The sequence below is a fragment of the Bombina bombina genome, chromosome 1 (assembly GCF_027579735.1).
Source record: "Bombina bombina isolate aBomBom1 chromosome 1, aBomBom1.pri, whole genome shotgun sequence".
Taxonomy (NCBI): Eukaryota; Metazoa; Chordata; class Amphibia; order Anura; family Bombinatoridae; genus Bombina; species Bombina bombina.
In genome coordinates this window covers 445519857-445541561 of record NC_069499.1, presented here as the reverse complement: position 1 = coordinate 445541561, position 21705 = coordinate 445519857, and positions in this window count along the sequence as shown.

The following is a 21705-nucleotide window of genomic DNA, read 5'->3' as shown; positions in this document are numbered from 1 at the left end:
CGTAAAATCAGGAAAGAACCCCTTTTCTGACTGCCAGCCTAGTACTAGTCAGGTAAATTGACTAATCAATACCCCAAAGCAAACTCCAGGATTTGATGTGATTAATGAATCTAATGTACACGTGTTGTCTGATGTAAATAGTAATTTAGAGAATGTTATTGCTCATGGTACTAATGTTTCCTCAGGTGAAAATGTGGTAAAGCTTCAATCTAATCAAAAAATTATTTTAAGTGATCATGTAAGCTCTAATGAATGCAAAAATGCTTCTCTCCCTTTAACAGGACAGACTGAGAGTGTGTTATGTGTCACTCCTGATCCTGCTCATATGGGGTTAAGAGATAACATGTTACTTGAAAACTGTAGTCATATGCAGGATGTTGTTAAATCCCATGAGACTATGGCAGTCCTGCAAGCTTTACCTGAAGGTGGTGGTAATGGGTTGATATTGGATACCCCTACCATTAATACTAATAATTCACCTAAAATTTTTACAATACAATGGTTAGGTGCTTCAGACCTGGAGGGGGACAATATTACCAAACGTAAACAATGGAAGAATGCTAACATGTTGGAGCATTCTCATTTTCTCTGTGAAATGCAAGAAAGAAATCAGAGGTATTATATACCCCTCAACATCCAGAACATTATGGGACAGGTCATGAGCCTGATTGATACTGGTTCTCAAATTACTGTCATGTCAGAAAATATTTTTAGGCAAATCATGGACATAGCTCCAGAGGAGTTAAAGTTAAAAACCTACACTGGTATCTTGCAAAATTTTGATGGAAAACCTATTGAAGTTATAGGTTATGTATGGCTTAAAATTAAAATTGGGAAAATGTCCCTGCAACATCCAGTTGTTGTGGTTAAAGCAGCGGAAGAACAATTTCTTATTGGGAATGATTTGCTTAGACGTCTTAATCCTATAATTGATTGCATAAATGGTGTTGTATGGTCACAGGTGAATACACCAATTAATTATCAACGGGTTAAATATTATACTAACCCAAAGTGTTGTCATATAATTGAGCATAGAGAGGATTCTGTTGAAATTCATTTTCGGAACAGTCAAGTACCTGAGATGACAATCCTACAAAATAAGGATGTTGGCATGCAGTTATATATGTGTGACAATGTAATTCAAGTTAATCCAAAAGAGATTGCAGGTACTTTGGTGGAAGGTGATGTACTTACTATTTCTTTTCTTCAGAAGAATGGTAAGTCATCTGATTTAAAGAATCATACTCAGTTTTTAACCGAGTTAAAAGAAATAGATCATGAATTGTTTATTCCTCTTCAAATTAATGATATTGGAAGGGTAAAACATGCAAAACTTGCCCTTAATAGAGAGCATAGTTACATTAGTAGTTGCTTATTAAGACAACTGGAGAATCCAATGATAATTAGGAATCTTCCACCTTATGATCAGTGGGTGCATGATATTGATGGTGATGTTACAGACGTAGCTGTTGTAGCTAAATGCATGTTGTCTGTCTCTCTTGGAAATAAGACTGCCAGACATTTATTTTTGGTTTTGGATGAGCCAAAATATCAAATGTATATTGGAAATGATTTGTTACATTGCTTTGCTGTTCAAATTGATTTTACTAACCATATTTTATGGTCAAGATTAAAGAGTAACCCTCTAAACTATATGGATGACACAAAGGTTTTGAGATCTGCTCAACAATTGCCATATGCAATGATTGTACAAGTTCAAAATAATGTAACTATTCCAGGGGGTGGAAATCAATTTCCCCTTTCTCTAGAGGTTAAAAGGGGGCAAGAAAGTAAAGGCTCTGATGCTCTGATAAATATATGTCAGAAGATCCAACAATTGGGCATAACTGTTACTCATATGCCATTGGTCAATATTCACCAGATGCCATTTACCATTTTGGTAAATAATGTGATGCCCCATAGTATATGTTTGAAGATAAGTACTATAGTGGGGTTTGCAATAGATTCTGAGTATTTTACCTCTGATCCCACTAATTCTGTTATAGGTCTTATCCCTGATGGATATTTAACAGAAGAGCAGATAGTGGAGCAATGTTTCCATTCCCAACCTGATGGATTGTTCACAGTGCAATCTGTATACCCTTTCAAGGAAGAGGAAGGCATATGTAAGATTACAGAATCTGAGATTATCTTTGATCAAAAGCTCTCTGATGATGAATCAGAAGGGTATGCAAAGGAAGAAAAGAAGAGGGTAAATATGATTACAAAGGACCTATCCATACAGCTCGAAGAGACATATGAGATAGGTAAACCTGAAATTTTTCCTGGATTTAATGAAATGGTGAAGGAACAGATTTCTTTGGCAGATGGGTGTTCTAATGAAAGGGAATGCCAACAATTAAGAGAAATCTTAATGGAATTTCAGGAGATATTTGCCAAAGATTCTTATGACTGTGATTCAACAGATCTACATACTCTTAGAGTTCCAACTGATCCTAAAGCACCTCCAGTATATGTGAGACAATATCGTTTGCCATTGGCCTCCTATGAATCTTTAGCAGATATTATTAAGAACTTAGAATCGAGAGGTATTATTAAACCAATACATAGTCCCTTTAATACTCCTATTTTGGGAGTGTTTAAACCAAATGGGCAATGGAGGTTGTGTGCTGACTTGAGACAGCTTAATAAGCGTGTGCCGATGTCAGGATGGCCAGTCCCATACATAGATCAATGTCTTGCACAGCTACAAGGTTCTAAAATTTTTACGACCTTAGACTGTGCGCAAGGTTATTGGACTGTCAAGGTGTGTGAGGAGGACCAACCTAAACTTGCATTTTCATTTGGTGGAGAACAATTTACCTGGGTCAGGATGCCTTTTGGGTATATTAATTCGGGACAGGAGTTTGGTATTTTTATGCATAAGGCTATGCCTGATGCCGCTGAAAGGGGGACATTATGCTATGTAGATGATATATTAATCAAAAGCTCTACTTTTGATGAACACTTGGAGGAAGTCAGGCATGTACTTAATCAATTGAAAAGGGCAGGTGTAAAACTCTCAATTCAAAAAGCTCAATGGTGAAGAACTAAAGTGAATTTCCTTGGTCATGAAATAACTGCTGATGGTTTGAATCCTCAGAAAAAGAAAGTTGAAGCTTTATTGAAAACAAAGAGTCCAACAAGTATTAAAGAACTAAGATCCTTCCTAGGTATAACAAATTACTCTAGGAAATTTATTGACAACTATGCTGAAATTACTAAACCCTTGATTAGGCTATTAAAGAAAGGGGAGCCTTGGACTTGGACAGTAGAACAAGACAGGCAGTTCAAGAGTTAAAGCTAAGACTTACTCAAGCCCCTTGTTTAGCCTATCCAGTAAAGGGAGAACCATTTTACTTGGAGACAGGATATACGGATCTTACCTTGAGTGCAGTTCTTTATCAGCAACATGATAAACAGAATAAGATCATTGCATATGCAAGCAAGGCCTTATCTCCAGTGGAGATCAAATTTAATGATTGTGAAAAAGCATTGTTTGCAACAGTTTGGGCCTTACAATATTTTCGGAGTTATATCCAAGGAGAAAAAATTATTGTGGAAACTGCTCATCAGTCTTTGCAGTATTTGCAGAGTAATAAAATAAAGGCAGGAAATCTATCTAACAGTCGTATTGCATCCTGGACCTTGTCTTTGCAGGGTTGGCCTTTGGAGGTTCATTATGCACATAATAAGAAAAATTATGTTGCACAAGGACTAGCTGAACTTCATGATTGCTCTGAACAGGATATAAAGGAGGAAATTTGTGAGGATGATTATATGGATGATTACATATTCTCACGACATAAGGTTTATGAGGAAATGTATTGTCAACCACTACCTAAGGTATATGTTGATGGTTGTGCTTTTCATACCACTGAAAATGGTGAAAAGAAACTTGTAGCTGGAGCAGGTATTGTGTGGGGTAGTGATTATCACATACAACCTGTTGGTTATTGTTTGGGCCCGAAAAGTAGCCAAATGGCTGAATTAAGCGCTGTGTATAAGGCCATTCAGATGGCAGTAAATCAGGGATTTAAAGAATTTGTTATCATTACAGATTCAGATTATGTCCGTAACAGTTTTGTTGAATACCTTCCTGTGTGGAAGCGTAATCGGATGATGAGAGCACGTAACAAGCCAGTTAAACATGGAAAGATGATACTTGCAATTGATGATATTGTTATCTCTAATGACTTGATTGTCTTTTGGAAAAAGACAAAGGGTCATTCAAAGATGCATGGTATTGACAAGGAAGGAAATGATTTAGCTGATACAATGGCTAAACAAGGTGCCCTAGAGGGGGAAATGTTTGACATTGAACACCTTCTTGGTGCATGCCAAATCGCAGTAGTAACCCGTCAGCAAATAAAGAAGGATCAAGAACTATCTGTAGTGCAATGGAGTCAGGATGCACCTAACGAGGATTTGATTACCAGTCAGAAAGAGGATCCTGTTGTGGGTAAATTCTACCTTTTTTAAGGAGAATCCTATAGTGTATCCAATCCAGGAGAAAGATTGCACTGAAAATGAGGACCGTAGGATCTTATTTAAGTATAAGTCTAAATTTAGTCTTAAAGATGGTTTGTTAGTTCGGACAACTAATAATGGATCTATACAGTGGGTTGTTCCTACTGCTTTTAGAGGTCTTATGCTGCAGCATGCCCATGATGCACCAACATCAGGTCATCGCGGGGAGAGAATTACTTATGAAGTATTGCGTGATTATGCATATTGGCCACATATGCTGAAAGATGTTCAGACTTATTGTCAGGGGTGTTTGGTTTGTTCACAGTTTCAACCAAATTCTCCAACCCACAGGGCACCTTTACAAAAAAGAGGTATGTCTCTCCCATGGTCTGATCTACAAATTGACTTTGTAGGACCACTTACAAAGACATCACGGGGCAATCAATACATGTTAACCGTTACATGTATGTTTACTAAATGGGTGGAGTGTCTTCCATCCCCTAATTGTAGGTCTGAAACAGCTGCTGCTTTATTAATCAATCATGTTTTCTCTAGGTTTGGACTTCCTCAGAGGATTGAGTCTGATAGAGGTACTCATTTCACAAGTGAAGTGATGAGAAGAATGTGGTCTATTCTGGGTGTGAAAAGGAAATTACATATTTCTTACCGTGCTGCCTCGAGTGGTGGAGTTGAACGGTATAATCAGTCAGTTGTAAATATCCTGAAAAAGTTTGTGAAGGAATCAGGGAAAGATTGGGATATTAAATTACCTTTGGTGTTGATGGCTATTAGATCCACTCCTAGTACTGCGACAAAAATGTCTCCTTTTGAACTAATGACAGGTAGAAGGATGGTACTTCCACAGCATTTGTTGTATCGTACTCAGGATCAGAGTTTGATCAATGCAACAACAACCTATCAATATGTTGAGAATTTAAGAAAGCATTTGCAGCAAGCATTTGCTTTTGCTCAGAGAAATCTTGAGAAAGCCGCAATATGTGCTAAAACATATTATGACATGAAAACCACAAAGAAAGAATATGAGGTAAATGATAAAGTTTATCTTTACAATTTTCTTAGAAATCAAGTTAGAGAGAAGAAGTTTCTCCCATCATGGAAAGGGCCATTGTCATTATTGACAAACTTTCACCTGTGGCATACAAGATTTTGATTCCCACAAGTGGGAAGTCAATAGAAAAGTGGGTGCACATTAACCAATTGCGTGCCTGTCACCCTAGGTCAAAGTTAAAACTAGAGGGGGAGAATAATACATATATAGAAGAATAATCACTATGATTATTAAAATGGTTTCTTTAGGATAAAGGTGTCTATTTTGTACTGAATATGTTTTTTTTTCTCCCTATTACAGATAAATATCACCTTCCAGTTGGGTTTGGATTGATGAGATCCAGGATGTTGGCAGTCATCAGGACCATCCTGTTCCTGTGCCAGGGTGTCTCGGTTGAGATTCATGTACAGCCTGTAATAGAACCTGGTCCATCTTCTGGGATCATGATTGAGGAATCACCTGGTTTCCTGATTACCAACCGGAAAGTTTTCTCCCAAAAGATATTTATCAGTCTGGATCCTAAGGTTACTATTGAAAAATATTTTGATGTTTCCAAGGTTGAATCACCAGAAATTAAATCTTGGTATCAAGAACATGTTAAAAGGATCCAGTCTACTACTAAGGAAATGTTGGGGCAGTTGCAGAAGTCTTTTCCTGGTGGATGTACCAAACGTTCACCTGGAGTTATTGCTGGACTAGTTGCGACATCCGTCATCGGTTTTTCAGCTGTTACTGCCGCGGCTGTGTCTAATTCAATTTCCATCAGTAATTTGAATCATGAAATGTCAATTTTTCGTGAACAGATGGCAACCATGATGGAGGTTTTGAAGAAACAAAAGGAGAGTTTGTCAGATATGATGGAGATAGTCAATGATACTGTTGTGACCACTAATTTGCATTCAGGTCTTTCCATCCGAGCGATAAAGGTTCAATATAAACATGAACTAATTCAGAATGAACTGTTAAGTTTTTTGGACCCAGTGGTATATTTTACAGGAAATTGGTTACGAGAGATTCAAAGTGGAATTGAGAGTCTTGTTGAGGGACGTATTCCATTATATTTTGTCAATAAGGACATTATGGAAAGGATGTTGATGAAATGCAAATAAACATTGCTTTTGATGCTTTTTCTGCTTTGCCACTTTACATTGATCACAAAAACATGGACCTTTGTTTTCTCATAAAGGTGCCACATATGCCATGTAATTATATTTATCAACTGAAAATTGTACATAATGTGGGTACTTGGAGATGGAATTGTGGGTTAACGATTCTATGGTATAAGAATTTCAAGAGGGGAAGATACCCTCCTACTCTTAGTCTTCGGATGGTTGACCATAATAATCGCCCATATAAGTCAGTGATCTAGACTAATCTCATCCATCCTAGTCGGGGTAAGATAGTCTAGATGGAGGGGAATATGTCATGAATTTTTCATGACAGAACAGACTCCATGTTGTTTTCTTGTTTTAAGCTTAACCAGGGCTCAGCTATTATTACATTAATATTTTGTTTTCCTCAGTCTTGCTGACTGAGAAGTTTCATATCAATATGTTTTTCATTATTCAAGGTAGTTTACTTGCTTAGGCCCCAGCTAGTCGCTTATTTCTGTAAATAAGTGCAGTTTATAACCTTGATTGTAGTTTAGGAATGTTGGGGTAAACATAAATATAATAAGTGTTTTTCCAATATTTTTACCCTATATGCGAGAGCCATCTACTGTTAAAACAATAATATTTCTTCTAATTAATTTTATGTTAATCAATGATTAAAATATTATAATTAATGACTCTTCCTAGATGAGAGAATGGGAATATATAGGGTCTAGCCCAAGGGGAGGGGGTCGTTTTTCCTGGGCTTTTGAACTGGTCACATAATTTATGGAGTTGGTAATTTACTAATCAACTACAGAGGTCCGAGATTATTGGATTATAACTGCTGAGATGAGTTTAGCCTATTGGGACAGATCTACGACCTGGCAGTTTGATTCCTGTCTGAAAAAGGGGGAATTTATTTACTTTGGTGATGTATGAAAGAAAGTCACTTTAGATGTTACTATAATTAAGATTTACATTTAACATTTATGTAAAATGCCTTTTCATATTTAATCAGGTAAATTAATTAATTGTTTTATAGCTTTGTGTTTTCTTTATAAAAATTCCTACCACCTGGTCTTATTTGTCGACAATAACACCGGGTGAATCAGGAATTAGGATAGATTATCATCTGACAGTTTGTCATAATTATTAATCTACCTGATTCTCCGCAAATACCTTAGAGGGTTATAATGAAATATTTGGTTCCTATCTTCATGCCAATGTTTGTGTTATTTTGAAAATATGACTTAATCATCTTTATAGTTTAATCTCTGTATTATTCTGTTTTCCTTGCTATTTGAAGTTATGTTATCGCGTTAGTGATTATTATAGAACTGTAGTTTACATCTCTGTAATATTTTGATTGCTTAAGTTTCTATTAAATGCTAATTATTAATAACAAAATACTTTAATAAAGCTAATTTTTATTATTCATCTGGTGTCGGTATAATTAATAGACTGATAGCAACTAAAAGGATTCAGATTTGTTTATTACCTCTCATAACTTATAGAAAAATGTGTCATTTAAAATTGCACCATTTCACATGATATACTTTATAGATAAAGGTAATATTCATAACAATATATATATATATATATATATATATATATATATATATATATATATATATATATATACATATATATACATATACACACACACCATAAAAAGGAAGGGCTAATGCAGATTTATAACAAAAGCCAAAGTGTGACACAGGCTGCACCAAAAACATATACTTTATTTACAGCTTTATAAACTCAGTGGAATCTCTCCTAATACAGAGTTTGGCTGTGCAGCTAATACATAGACAGAGGATACACTTGTCAAAATAAAGATATATCAAAACAGACGTCTGTTAAGTTATTTAACACCTTTAAGCAAACTTTAACTTCAAAAAAGGCATGTCTAAAAACAAAAGGAGACAAGCTTGAAACATATGCAGAAAAAACACACTATGCAAATAATGTTATAAACTGGAGCACTTAAGTGCCTAGGCACGCTCCTTGTATTGTCCTGGTAATAGACACCTAGGTGTAATGAAAGTTTGTAGGTGTGGGGAGCACTTAGTGCAACTGCCCGCTCTAATCCAGCATGGAAGAAAACAAAATGTATGCTTACCTGATAAATTTATTTCTCTTGTGGTATATCCAGTCCATGGGTTCATCCATTACTTGTGGGATATTCTCCTTCCCAACAGGAAGTTGCAAGAGGACACCCACAGCAGAGCTGTCTATATAACTCCTCCCCTAACTGCCACCCCCAGTCATTCGACCGAAGACAAGCAAGAAAAAAGGAGAAACTACAGGGTGCAGTGGTGACTGTAGTTTAAAAAATAAAAAACACTTGCCTTAAAATGACAGGGCGGGCCGTGGACTGGATACACCACAAGAGAAATAAATTTATTAGGCAAGCATAAATTTTTTTCTCTTGTAAAGGTGTATCCAGTCCACGGGTTCATCCATTACTTGTGGGATACCAATACCAAAGCTTTAGGACACGGATGAAGGGAGGGACAAGGCAGGAACTTAAATGGAAGGCACCACTGCCTGTAAGACCTTTCTCCCAAAAATAGCCTCCAAAGTAGCAAAAGTATCGAATTTGTAGAATTTAGAAAAAGTGTGAAGCGAAGACCAAGTCGCTGCCTTACAAATCTGTTCAACAGAGGCCTCATTTTTAAAAGCCCATGTGGAAGCCACCGCTCTAGTGGAATGAGCTGTAATTCTTTCAGGAGGCTGCTGGCCAGCAGTCTCATAAGCTAAGCGGATTATGCTTCTCAGCCAAAAAGAAAGAGAAGTTGCCGAAGCCTTTTGGCCTCTCCTCTGTCCAGAGTAGACAACAAACAAAACAGATGTTTGACGAAAATCCTTCGTAGCTTGTAAATAAAACTTTAAAGCACGAACCACATCAAGATTGTGTAAAAGACGTTCCTTCTTTGAGGAAGGATTAGGACATAATGAAGGAACAACAACAAACCTGATTGATATTCTTATTAGATACTACCTTAGGAAGAAACCCAGGTTTGGTACGCAAAACTACCTTATCTGCATGGAAAATTAGATAAGGGGAATCACATTGTAAAGCAGATAACTCCGAAACTCTTCGAGCCGAGGAGATAGCTACTAGGAACAGAACTTTCCAAGATAAAAGTTTAATATCTATGGAATGCAAAGGTTCAAACTGAACCCCCTGAAGAACTTTAAGAACTAAATTTAAACTCCATGGCGGAGCAACAGGTTTAAACACAGGCTTAATTCTAACTAAAGCCTGACAAAACGCCTGAACGTCTGGAATCTCAGGCAGACGTTTGTGCAAAAGAATAGACAGAGCAGAAATCTGTCCCTTTAAGGAGCTAGCAGACAATCCTTTCTCCAATCCCTCTCAGAGAAAGGATAAGATTCTAGGAATCCTGACTTTACTCCATGAGTAACCCTTGGATTCACACCAATGAAGATATTTACACCATATCTTATGATAGATTTTCCTGGTGACAGGCTTTCGAACCTGAATTAAGGTATCCATGACCGACTCGGAAAAACCACGCTTTGATAGAATCAAGCGTTCAATCTCCAAGCAGTCAGACGCAGAGAAATTAGATTTGGATGTTTGAAAGGACCTTGAAGTAGAAGGTCCTGCCTCAGCGGCAGAGTCCATAGTGGAAAGGATGACATGTCCACCAGATCTGCATACCAAGTCCTGCGTGGCCATGCAGGAGCTATCAAAATCACTGAAGCTCTCTCCTGCTTGATCTTGGCAATCAGTCGAGGGAGCGGTGGAAACACATAAGCCAGGCTGAAGGACCAGGGCGCTGCTAGAGCATCTATCAGCGCTGCCTTGGGATCCCTGGACCTGGACCCGTAACGAGGAAGCTTGGCGTTCTGACGAGATGCCATGAGATCCAGTTCTGGTTTGCCCCATAGTTGAATCAACTGGGCAAATACCTCCGGATGGAGCGCCCACTCCCCCGGATGAAAAGTCTGCCGACTTAGGAAATCCGCCTCCCAGTTCTCTACTCCTGGGATATGGATAGCTGAGAGATGGCACGAGTGAACTTCTGCCCATAGAATTATCTTTGAAAACTCCAACATCGCCAGGGGGCTCCTTGTACCCCCCTGATGGTTGATATAGGCTACAGTCGTGATGTTGTCCCACTGAAATCTGATGAACCTGACCACAGCTAACTGAGGCCAAGCCTGAAGAGCATTGAATATCGCTCTTAGTTCCAGAATGTTTATCGGAAGGAGGGCTTCCTCCCGAGTCCACAAACCCTGAGCCTTCAGGGAGTTCCAGACTGCGCCCCAGCCCAGAATGCTTGCATCTGTCGTCACTATAGTCCATTCTGGCCTGCGGAAGCTCATTCCCCTGGACAGATGGACCTGAGATAGCCACCAGAGAAGAGAATCCCTGGGCTCTTGATCCAGATTTAGCAGAGGGGACAAATCTGTGTAATCCCCATTCCACTGATTGAGCATGCAAAGTTGCAGTGGTCTGAGATGTAGGCGGGCAAACAGAACTATGTCCATTGCCGCTACCATTAAGCCGATTACTTCCGTACACTGAGCCACTGACGGCTGAGAAGTGGAATAGAGAGTATGGCAGGAAGTTAGAAGCTTTGACAACCTGACCTCTGTCAGAAAAATCTTCATTTCTACTGAATCTATCAGAGTTCCTAGGAAGGAAACTCTTGTGAGAGGGGAGAGAGAACTCTTTTCTTTGTTCACCTTCCACCCATGAGACCTCAGGAATGCCAGAACAATGTCTGTATGGGACTTGGCGATTTGAAAATTCGACACCTGTATCAGAATGTCGTCTAGGTAAGGAGCCACCGCTATGCCTCGTGGCCTTAGAACTGCCAGTAGGGACCCTAGAACCTTCGTAAATATTCTTGGTGCCCTGGCTAACCCGAAGGGAAGAGCCACAAACTGGTAATGCCTGTCTAGGAAGGCAAACCTGAGAAACCGATGATGATCTCTGTGTATCGGAATGTGGAGATAAGCATCCTTTAAGTCCACGGTAGTCATATATTGACCCTCCTGGATCATAGGTAGGATGGTTCGAATAGTCTCCATCTTGAAGGATGGGACCCTGAGAAATTTGTTTAGGATCTTGAGATCCAAGATTGGTCTGAAAGTTCCCTCTTTTTTGGGAACTATAAACAGATTTGAATAGAATCCTTGCCCCTGTTCCTCCCTTGGAACTGGGTGGATCACTCCCATAATCAGAAGGTCTTGAACACAACGTAAGAATGCCTCTCTCTTTATTTGGTTTGCAGATAACTGTGAGAGATGAAATCTCCCCTTTGGAGATGAGGCTTTGAAATCCAGAAGATATCCCTGGGAAACAATCTCCAGAGCCCAGGGATCCTGGACGCTTCTTGCCCAAGCCTGGGCGAAGAGAGAAAGTCTGCCCCCAACTAGATCTGGTCCCGGATCGGGGGCTACTCCTTCATGCTGTCTTAGAGGCAGCAGCAGGTTTTTTGGCCTGCTTTCCCTTGTTCCAAGCCTGGTTAGGTCTCCAGACTGGCTTGGACTGGGCAAAATTTCCTTCTTGTTTTGCAGTCGAGGAAGTTGAAGCTGCGCCACTCTTGAAGTTTTCGAAAGGAACGAAAATTAGTCTGTTTGGTCCTTAATTTGTTGGACCTATCCTGGAGAAGGGCGTGGTCTTTTCCTCCAGTAATATCAGAAATGATCTCCTTCAGTCCAGGCCCGAATAGGGTCTGCCCTTTGAAGGGGATGTTGAGAAGCTTAGACTTTGAAGTAACGTCAGCTGACTAGGATTTAAGCCATAGCGCCCTACGCGCCTGAATGGCAAAACCTGAATTCTTAGCCGTTAGCTTTGTTAAATGAAAAACGGCGTCAGAAATAAATGAATTGGCTAACTTAAGAGCTTTAAGCCTGTCTAGGATATCATCCAACGGGGTCTCCACCTGTAGAGCCTCTTCAAGAGACTCTAACCTGAAAGCCGCTGCAGCAGTGACTGGGGCAATGCATGCAAGAGGCTGGAGAATAAAACCTTGTTGTATAAAGATTTTCTTAAGGAAACCCTCTAATTTTTTATCCATTGGATCTAGGAAAGCACAACTGTCCTTGACGGGATAGTTGTACGCTTAGCTAGGGTATAGACTGCTCCCTCCACCTTAGGGACCATCTGCCACGAGTCCTGTGTAGCGGCATCTATGGGAAACATCTTTTTTAAAAGCAGGAGGGGGAGAGAACGGTACACCTGGTCTATCCCATTCCTTCGTAAGAATTTCTGAAAACCTCTTAGGGATTGGAAAAACATCAGTTTAAACAGGCACTGCAAAGTATTTGTCCATTTTACACAATTTCTCTGGGACTACAATGGTGTCACAGTCATCCAGAGTTGCTAAAACCTCCCTGAGCAACAAGCGGAGGTGTTCAAGCTTAAATTTAAATGCTGTCATTTCAGAGTCAGACTGAAGTAACGCCTTCCCTGAATCAGAAATGTCACCCACAGATAGAAGCTCTCCTGCTTCAGCTTCTGTACATTGTGAGGGTATATCAGACATAGCTACTAAAGCGTCAGAAAGCTCTGTATTTGTTCTAGCCCCAGAGCTGTCTCGCTTTCCTTGTAACCCTGGCAGTTTGGACAATACCTCTGTGAGGGTATGATTCATAACTGCCGCCATGTCTTGTAAGGTAAACGCATTGGACGCGCCAGATTACTTGGCGTCACTTGCGCGGGAGATATAGGTTCTGACACATTGGGAGAGCTAGGTGGTTTAACCTCGCTTTTGTCAGTCTGAGAAACCTCTGGTGATAAATCTTTAAAACCCATAATATGTTTTTTATAACTTATAGAAAGGTCAGTGCATTTGGTACACATTCTAAGAGGGGGTTCCACAATGGCTTCTAAACATAATGAACAAGGAGTATCCTCTATGTCAGACATGTTTAACAGACTAGAAATGAGACCAGCAAGCTTGGAAAACACTTTAATAAATGTGAAAAAGCAATTAAACAAAAACGGTACTGTGCCTTTAAGAGAAAAAAACTACCACTTAAACTGCAAAACAGTGATACAAAGTAGTAAACTCTACAAATTTTTTACAGTGTGTATAAGAGACTAAAGCAGCATTGCACCCACTTGCAAATGGATGATTAACCCCTTAGGCCCCAAACCGGATTAGAAAAACGGTAAAACCGTTAAAAAACAAACACACTGCCACAGCTCTTCTGTGGCTCCTACCTGCCCTTAAATACGATTTTTGCAGGAAAAAGACCCTCTATAGTGGTCCTAGATGCCAGAGGACTCCTTTAGGGAAGCTGGATGTCTCAGTCTGAATATCAACTGCGCGAAAATAGGCCCCTCCCACCATGCACTCAATGTCAGAGGGCCTTAAAAAAGTACTCCTAGGAGTAATCTAACAAGCCATGTGGAAAACTAGGCCCCAAATAAAAATGTATCACCCTCAGAGAAAAAACTTTTTTTCTTTAAGTTATGCAAACCTTTTTACACTAAGTAATATGAGAGTTAACATGAATATTACCCTTATCTTGTAAGCATGATCCCAGTCGTTGTTAAATGACTGTATCAGGCTTACCTCAAATATACCAGGCACTGTCAGCATTTTCTAGACCTTATCATCTCTCTAGAAAAAAATATACTGAACATACCTCAAAGCAGGTGATCTGCAAACCGTCCTCCTAAATGAAGTTTTCTTTCCATACTCTTCAGTTATGTGTGAGAACAGCAATGGACCTTAGTTACAAACCGCTAAGATCATCAACCTCCAGGCAGATTCTTCTTCCAATTTCTGCCTGAGAGTAAAACAGTACAACGCCGGTACCGTTTAAAAATAACAAACTCTTGACTGAAGGTAAAAACTACACTAAGTCACCACATATCTCTTGATACTTCCTTTCTTGTCGAGAGTTGCAAGAGAATGACTGGGGGTGGCAGTTAGGGGAGGGGCTATATAGACAGCTCTGCTGTGGGTGTCCTCTTGCAACTTCCTGTTGGGAAGGAGAATATCCCACAAGTAATGGATGAACCCGTGGACTGGATACACCTTTACAAGAGAAATAACCAGTTTGGTAAATTTTAGCTGATCTGTTACAAACAGGAACTGTCTGGTTATTTCTTCCATGCTGGATTGGAGCGTGCAGTTGCACTAAGTGCTCCCCAAACCTACAAAATTTCCTTACACCTAGGTGTCTATTACCAGGACAATACAAGGAGCGTGCCTAGGCACTTAAGTGCTCCAGTTTATAACATTATTTGCGATTTGCATAGTGTGTTTTTTCTGCATATGTTTCAAGCTTGTCTCCTTTTGTTTTTAGACATGCCTTTTTTGAAGTTAAAGTTTGCTTAAAGGTGTTTTAAATAACTTAACAGACGTCTGTTTTGATATATCTTTATTTTGACAAGTGTATCCTCTGTCTATGTATTAGCTGCACAGCCAAACTCTGTATTAGGAGAGATTCCACTGAGTTTATAAAGCTGTAAATAAAGTATATGTTTTTGGTGCAGCCTGTGTCACACTTTGGCTTTTGTTATAAATCTGCATTAGCCCTTCCTTTTTATGGTGTATTATTATAATATTTTGTGACTGCTTGCACAATCACTTTTGGTGAATTTCACCAAATAGCCCACACAATGAGTGCCACCAACCCCATTATATATATATATATATATATATATATATATATATATATATACACACACACACATATATATATATATATATATATATATATATATATATATATATATATATATTATATTATATACACATATATACATTGCAAGTGAAGTAACTGTATTTGCCTGTGAATGGATTATATATATATATATATATATATATATATATATATATATTGTATGACCTATTTAGCCTGTAAATTAGCATTAATCACATAGAACATTAACAATTATGAATATAGGAGTCTAAATTGGCAGCTTCATTTTTAAAATGACATCTCGTTATTAGCACCTAGGAGCTCTCTGTTTTGCCTCATCAGTCATCTTAAAACATCTTTCTCAGCACATTTATATGCATTACGGAGAGTCGTGTTTTTGTGTCTCCATCTGCTTTCATGTTGTCTTTTCAAACGTAAAGAATGCATAATGACAAAGTATAGTCAATGTTTATTAACTTGTATTACTGTGTTCAATACATTTCATTTGCACTTTTAATGACACACAAATACATTTTTGAGAAGAAAAACACTCACACAATTTTAGTTTTACATGATTTTTTTTAATCTGCAAAGCTGGGCTTTCCAATGTTTTCATGTTAAAATGCTGGAATAATCTATACAGAAAACCAAGAATCCAAACCTTTCTTTAGCAGCATGCATGTATTTTGTTTCAAGTACAATTTCTTAAAGTGTATCTAAATTAATGGTGAATGAAATTTTCACCAGGTTAAACAAATGTTATTAAAACCCAAATCCTGTAGTTAAGGCTAATGAGCTCACTTCACATCCATATGCATAACCATGAAACATTAGCTTGTCGTATACAATAACCAAGTCAGCATTTTATTACTTGTATGGACAGTTTATTTCTTTGAAGCCAGTTTTTATTTTCTCACTAAACTGAAATGAATTAAATTGTTAAATATTTGTTTCACTGCCACATATTTAAAATATGATAAAACAATAAATAAATCCAATGGCATCTGTTGGTAGTTTGCATTAATAAACTATCACCAAAAGTGCTGTTCTAAGTAAAATAAATGAAAAATATAAGTGATGTTTAAAACAAAACTGAAAAAAAGGACAAACATATATTTTCAAATACAACAAACAAATTATTATTATTGTGTGAAATTATCAGCTACAATTAATCTTAGTTTTTCCTTATTAGGTTAATACCATTTTTTACTTTCTCTGTTTTATAATGGCCAAAATGATAAAAGTACCTTGCTCTATGTTTCAGCTATAATGAGGAGTTCCAAACTGAACATTATTTTAGAGCAGGGATGGGGAACCTTGGCCATCCAGATGTTTCAGAACTACATTTGCCATGATGCTCAACTGGACTACAGACTGCCTAAGCATCATGGGTAATGTAGTTATGAAACATCAGGAGTGCCAAGGTTCCCCATCCCTGTTTTAGATCTACACACTGACATATAATGGTCTTTAATAATGACCTGCATGGCAGAAGAAAATCCCTTTAAATACCATGCCCATCAACATTTAATCAAATAGTAATTATTTCTTTAGAGACATGAGGCATTTTATTTATCTTTTAGATTATCTACAAAAAATCCCTCGGCCTCTAATGGTGCATTTTAGAAAGAGTGAGACAAAAAAATTAAGTATTCATACTCTTTTTTTTAAAGTTACCCACAACAAGAGAAAAACAGATGGTTCTTGATGTTAGATGCAAGTATAGACACCTAAAGAAATATAATCACAAATGATCACCAACAAAAAAAAGAAGTTAGGTTAGTTCTAAAAGAGAATACTAGTTTTCTCAGCACGGAACACATTCAAATTTACTTCAATGCAGATTTATCCAACCAAAGGCTTAATAAATCCTGGGAGCAAGGGGCCATGGTTCCTAAGGTTTTTCTCCTGCCTCCTAATGTCTTAGACTATTCTGCCTCACTCAAAGATGTGTGGTTGGCTCCAAAGTTTCATATACATTTTCCAATTAGTTGTGTTAGTGAATTCCTGAGGCCTGCAATCAGTTGTAGTTCTACTAGGATGCAACAAGCCCGATCCAATATTTTAGGTTTTATCCTATTATGCCCCTCTAATCCATATGACCCAGTTCTACCCACTGTAAATCTGTGAACCTGCATCCACCCACAAAATACCACTGCCCATATGTCTGAGGCAGGTTGATGAAACTGCCATTGACTGTACTTCGGCCCTACAGTGCATTTAAAAAGGGACAGTAAAGTCAAAATGAAACTTTCATGATTCAGATAGAGCATTAAATTTTAAACAACTTTCCAATTTACTTATCAAATGTGCTTTGTTCTCTTGGTATCTTTTAATGAAGAGTAAAACTAGGTAGGCTCAGAAGAGCTCAGAAGTGTGAAAGTGTCTTTAGTAGCACTGGCAGCATTGTTTTGCAACATTGTATAACAATGCTACAAATAATGTTGCAAAGCACTACTGCCATAGAATACTAAAGACACATGCACACTCCTGAGCCTACCTAATTTTACTCTTCAATAAAAGATACCAAGAGAGTGAAGCAAATTTGATAACAGAAGTAAATTGGAAAGTTGTTTACAATTGTATGCTCTGAATCATCAAAGTTCATCAAAGTTTAATTTTGACTTTACTATCCCTTTAATGTTGCCCTTCACTTCACTATTCAACATACATAGTACTCCTTTATTCTGCAACTTTCTAATAATTTGTTCTATATAATTTGTCCTTTTGTGGCACTTATTCTAATTTTAGTGTTCCGCTTGTTTATACAGTATTAAGGCAAATTAAATGTGAAATAAGAAATACTATCACAATATGGCAAATATATCCTTTAACGAATTGCAGGATTCAAGAAGCCGTGACAAATAGAGATATTTATCTTTCAATTGTAAACTATAATGCAGATAGTTGCTGTCACCACTAGCTCATAAGGTTTATGGAGATTTTAGATGTTACTACTGGATCACACAATTTACAACTGGAATGTAAAATAGCACCTAGAGTATTTTCCCACTTCTTTTTTTTTTATTATTATTAATCTATGTTTGTTTGAATACAAACACCCTTCTCTAGCAACTTTGTTTGCTATAAATGTGTCCTGCCCTTTATTTAAAAATTAGAATATGCCCTGTTGATTGAAAAGGTTGGATAGTCCTGCCCATGAGAAAAAAACAGAATTTATGCTTACCTGATAAATTACTTTCTCTTACGGTGTATTCAGTCCACGGATTCATCCTTACTTGTGGGATATTCTCAATCCCTACAGGAAGTGGCAAAGAGAGCACACAGCAAAGCTGTCCATATAGCTCCCCTCAGGCTCCGCCCCCCCAGTCATTCGACCGACAGTTAGGAGAAAAAGGAGAACCATAGGGTGCAGTGGTGACTGTAGTTATTATAAATTAAATTTGAACCTGACTTAAATGTCAGGGCGGGCTGTGGACTGAATACACCGTAAGAGAAAGTAATTTATCAGGTAAGCATAAATTCTGTTTTCTCTTACTTGGTGTATTCAGTCCACGGATTCATCCTTACTTGTGGGATACCAATACCAAAGCAATAGGACAAGGATAAAGGGAGGGAACAAGTCAGGTAACCTAAACGGAAGGCACCACTGCTTGCAAAACCTTTCTCCCAAAAATAGCCTCCGAAGAAGCAAAAGTATCGAATTTGTAAAATTTGGCAAATGTATGCAGTGAGACCAAGTCGCTGCCTTACAAATCTGTTCAACAGCAGCCTCATTCTTGAAAGCCCATGTGGAAGCCACAGCTTTAGTGGAATGAGCTGTAATTCGTTCAGGAGGCTGCTGTCCCGCAGTCTCATAAGCCAAACGGATGATGCTTTTCAGCCAAAAGGAAAGAGAGGTAGCAGACGCTTTCTGACCTTTCCTCTTACCAGAATAGACAACAAACAAGGATGATGTTTGTCTGAAATCTTTAGTTGCTCTTAAATAGAATTTTAAAGCACGAACCACGTCAAAATTGTGTAAAAGTCGGTCCTTCTTAGAAACTGGATTAGGACACAGAGAAGGAACAATGATTTCCTGGTTAATATTCTTATTAGAAACCACTTTTGGAAGGAAACCAGGTTAGGTGCGCAAAACAACCTTATCTGCATGGAACACCAGATAGGGTGAATTACATTGCAAAGCAGACAATTCAGAAACTCTTCGAGCAGAAGAAATGGCTACTAAAAACAAAACTTTCCAAGATAAAAACTTAATATCTATGGAATGCAAACGGAACCCCTTGAAGAACTGAAAGAACTAAATTTAGACTCCATAGAGGAGCCACAGGCTTGTAAACAGGCTTGATTCTGACTAGGGCCTGTGCAAACACCTGAACGTCTGGTACAGCAGCCAGACGCTTATGTAACAGAATAGACAGAGCAGATATCTGTCCCTTTAAGGAACTAGCTGACAAACCTTTCTCCAATCCTTCTTGGAGAAAAGACCATATCCTTGGAATCCTAATCTTACTCCACGAGTAACCCTTGGATTCAAACCAACAAAGATATTTCCGCCATATCTTATGGTAAATTTTCCTGGTGACAGGCTTTCTGGCCTGTATCAGAGTGTCTATAACTGATTCAGAGAAACTAGATTTGGATGCTTGAAAGGACCTTGAATTAGAAGATCCTGCCTCGATGGCAGTTTCCATGGTGGGACAGATGACATGTCCACTAGGTCTGCATACCAAGTCCTGCGTGGCCACGCAGGCGCTATCAGAATTACCGAAGCCTTCTCCTGTTTGATTCTGGCTACTAGCCAAAGGAGAAGAGGAAAACGGTGGAAAGACATAAGCTAGACTGAACGACCAAGGCGCTATTAATGCATCCATCAATGCCGCCTTGGGATCCCTGGATCTGTATCCGTAAAGGGGAAGTTTGGTGTTCTGACGGGACGCCATCAGATCCAATTCTGGAATGCCCCATAGCTGAGCAAAAACCTCCGGGTGGAGTTCCCACTCCCCCAGATGGAAAGTCTGACGACTTAGAAAATCCACCTCCCAGTTGTCTACCCCTGGGATGTGAATTGCAGAAAGATGGCAGGAGTGATCCTCCGCCCATTTGATGATCTTGGATACTTCCTTCATCGCTAGGGAACTTTTTGTGATGATTGATGTACGCTACAGTCGTGATGTTGTCCGACTGAAATCTGATGAATTTGGCCTCCGCTAGTTGAGGCCACACCTGGAGCGTATTGAATATCGCTCTCAACTCCAAAATGTTTATCGGAAGAAGAGATTCTTCCCGAGACCATAGTCCCTGAGCCTTCAGGGAGTTCCAGACCGCACCCCAGCCTAACAGACTGGCCTCGGTCGTGACAATGATCCACTCCAGTCTGCGGAAACTCATTCCCTGAGACAGGTGATCTTGAGACAACAACCAGAGAAGAGAGTCTCTGGTTTTCTAGTCCATTTGTACTTGAGGAGACAAATCTGTGCAATCTCCATTCCACTGTTTGAGCATGCACAGCTGCAGTGGTCTGAGATGAATTTGGGCAAAAGGGACTACGTCCATTGCCGCAACCATTAAACCAATTACTTCCATGCACTGAGCCACGGAAGGCCGAGGAATGGAATGAAGAACTCGGCAAGTATTCAGCAGTCTTGACTTCCTGACCTCTGTCAGAAAGATTTTCATTTATACCGAGTCTATTAGTGTTCCCAGGAAAGGAACCCTTGTGAGCGGGGACAGAGAACTCTTTTCTACGTTCACCTTCCACCCGTGAGACCTTAGAAAGGCCAGAACGATGTCCGTATGAGCCTTGGCTCTGTGAAAGGACGACGCCTGTATTAATATGTCGTCTAGGTAAGGTGCTACTGCAATGCCCCGCGGTCTTAGTACCGCTAGAAGGGACCCTAGCTGTTTGCCCAGGAAGGCGAACCTTAGGAACTGATGGTGATCTTTGTGGATAGGAATATGTAGATACGCATCCTTTATATCCACGGTAGTCATATATTGACCCTCCTGGGTCATCGGCAAGATTGTCCGAATGGTTTCCATCTTTGAGGAATTTGTTTAGAATTTTTAGATCCAGGATTGGCCTGAAAATTCCCTCCTTTTTGGGAACTACAAACAGGTTTGAGTAAAAGCCCAGACCTTGTTCTACAATTGGAACTGGGTGTATCACTCCCATCTTTAGCAGATCTTCTACACAGCGTAAGAACGCCTGTTTCTTTATTTGGTCTGAAGACGAATAAGAAATGTGGAACCTTCCCCTTGGGGGAGAATCCTTGAATTCTAGAAGGTACACCTGAGCAACTATTTCTAATGCCCAGGGATCTGGAACATCTCTTGCCCAAGCCTGAGCGAAGAGAGAAAGTCTGCCCCCTACTCGATCCGATCCCGGATCGGGGGCTACCCCTTCATGCTGTCCTGGTAACCCTTATTCCAGCCCTGCAGAGGTTTCCAAGTTGCTTTGGGCTGGGA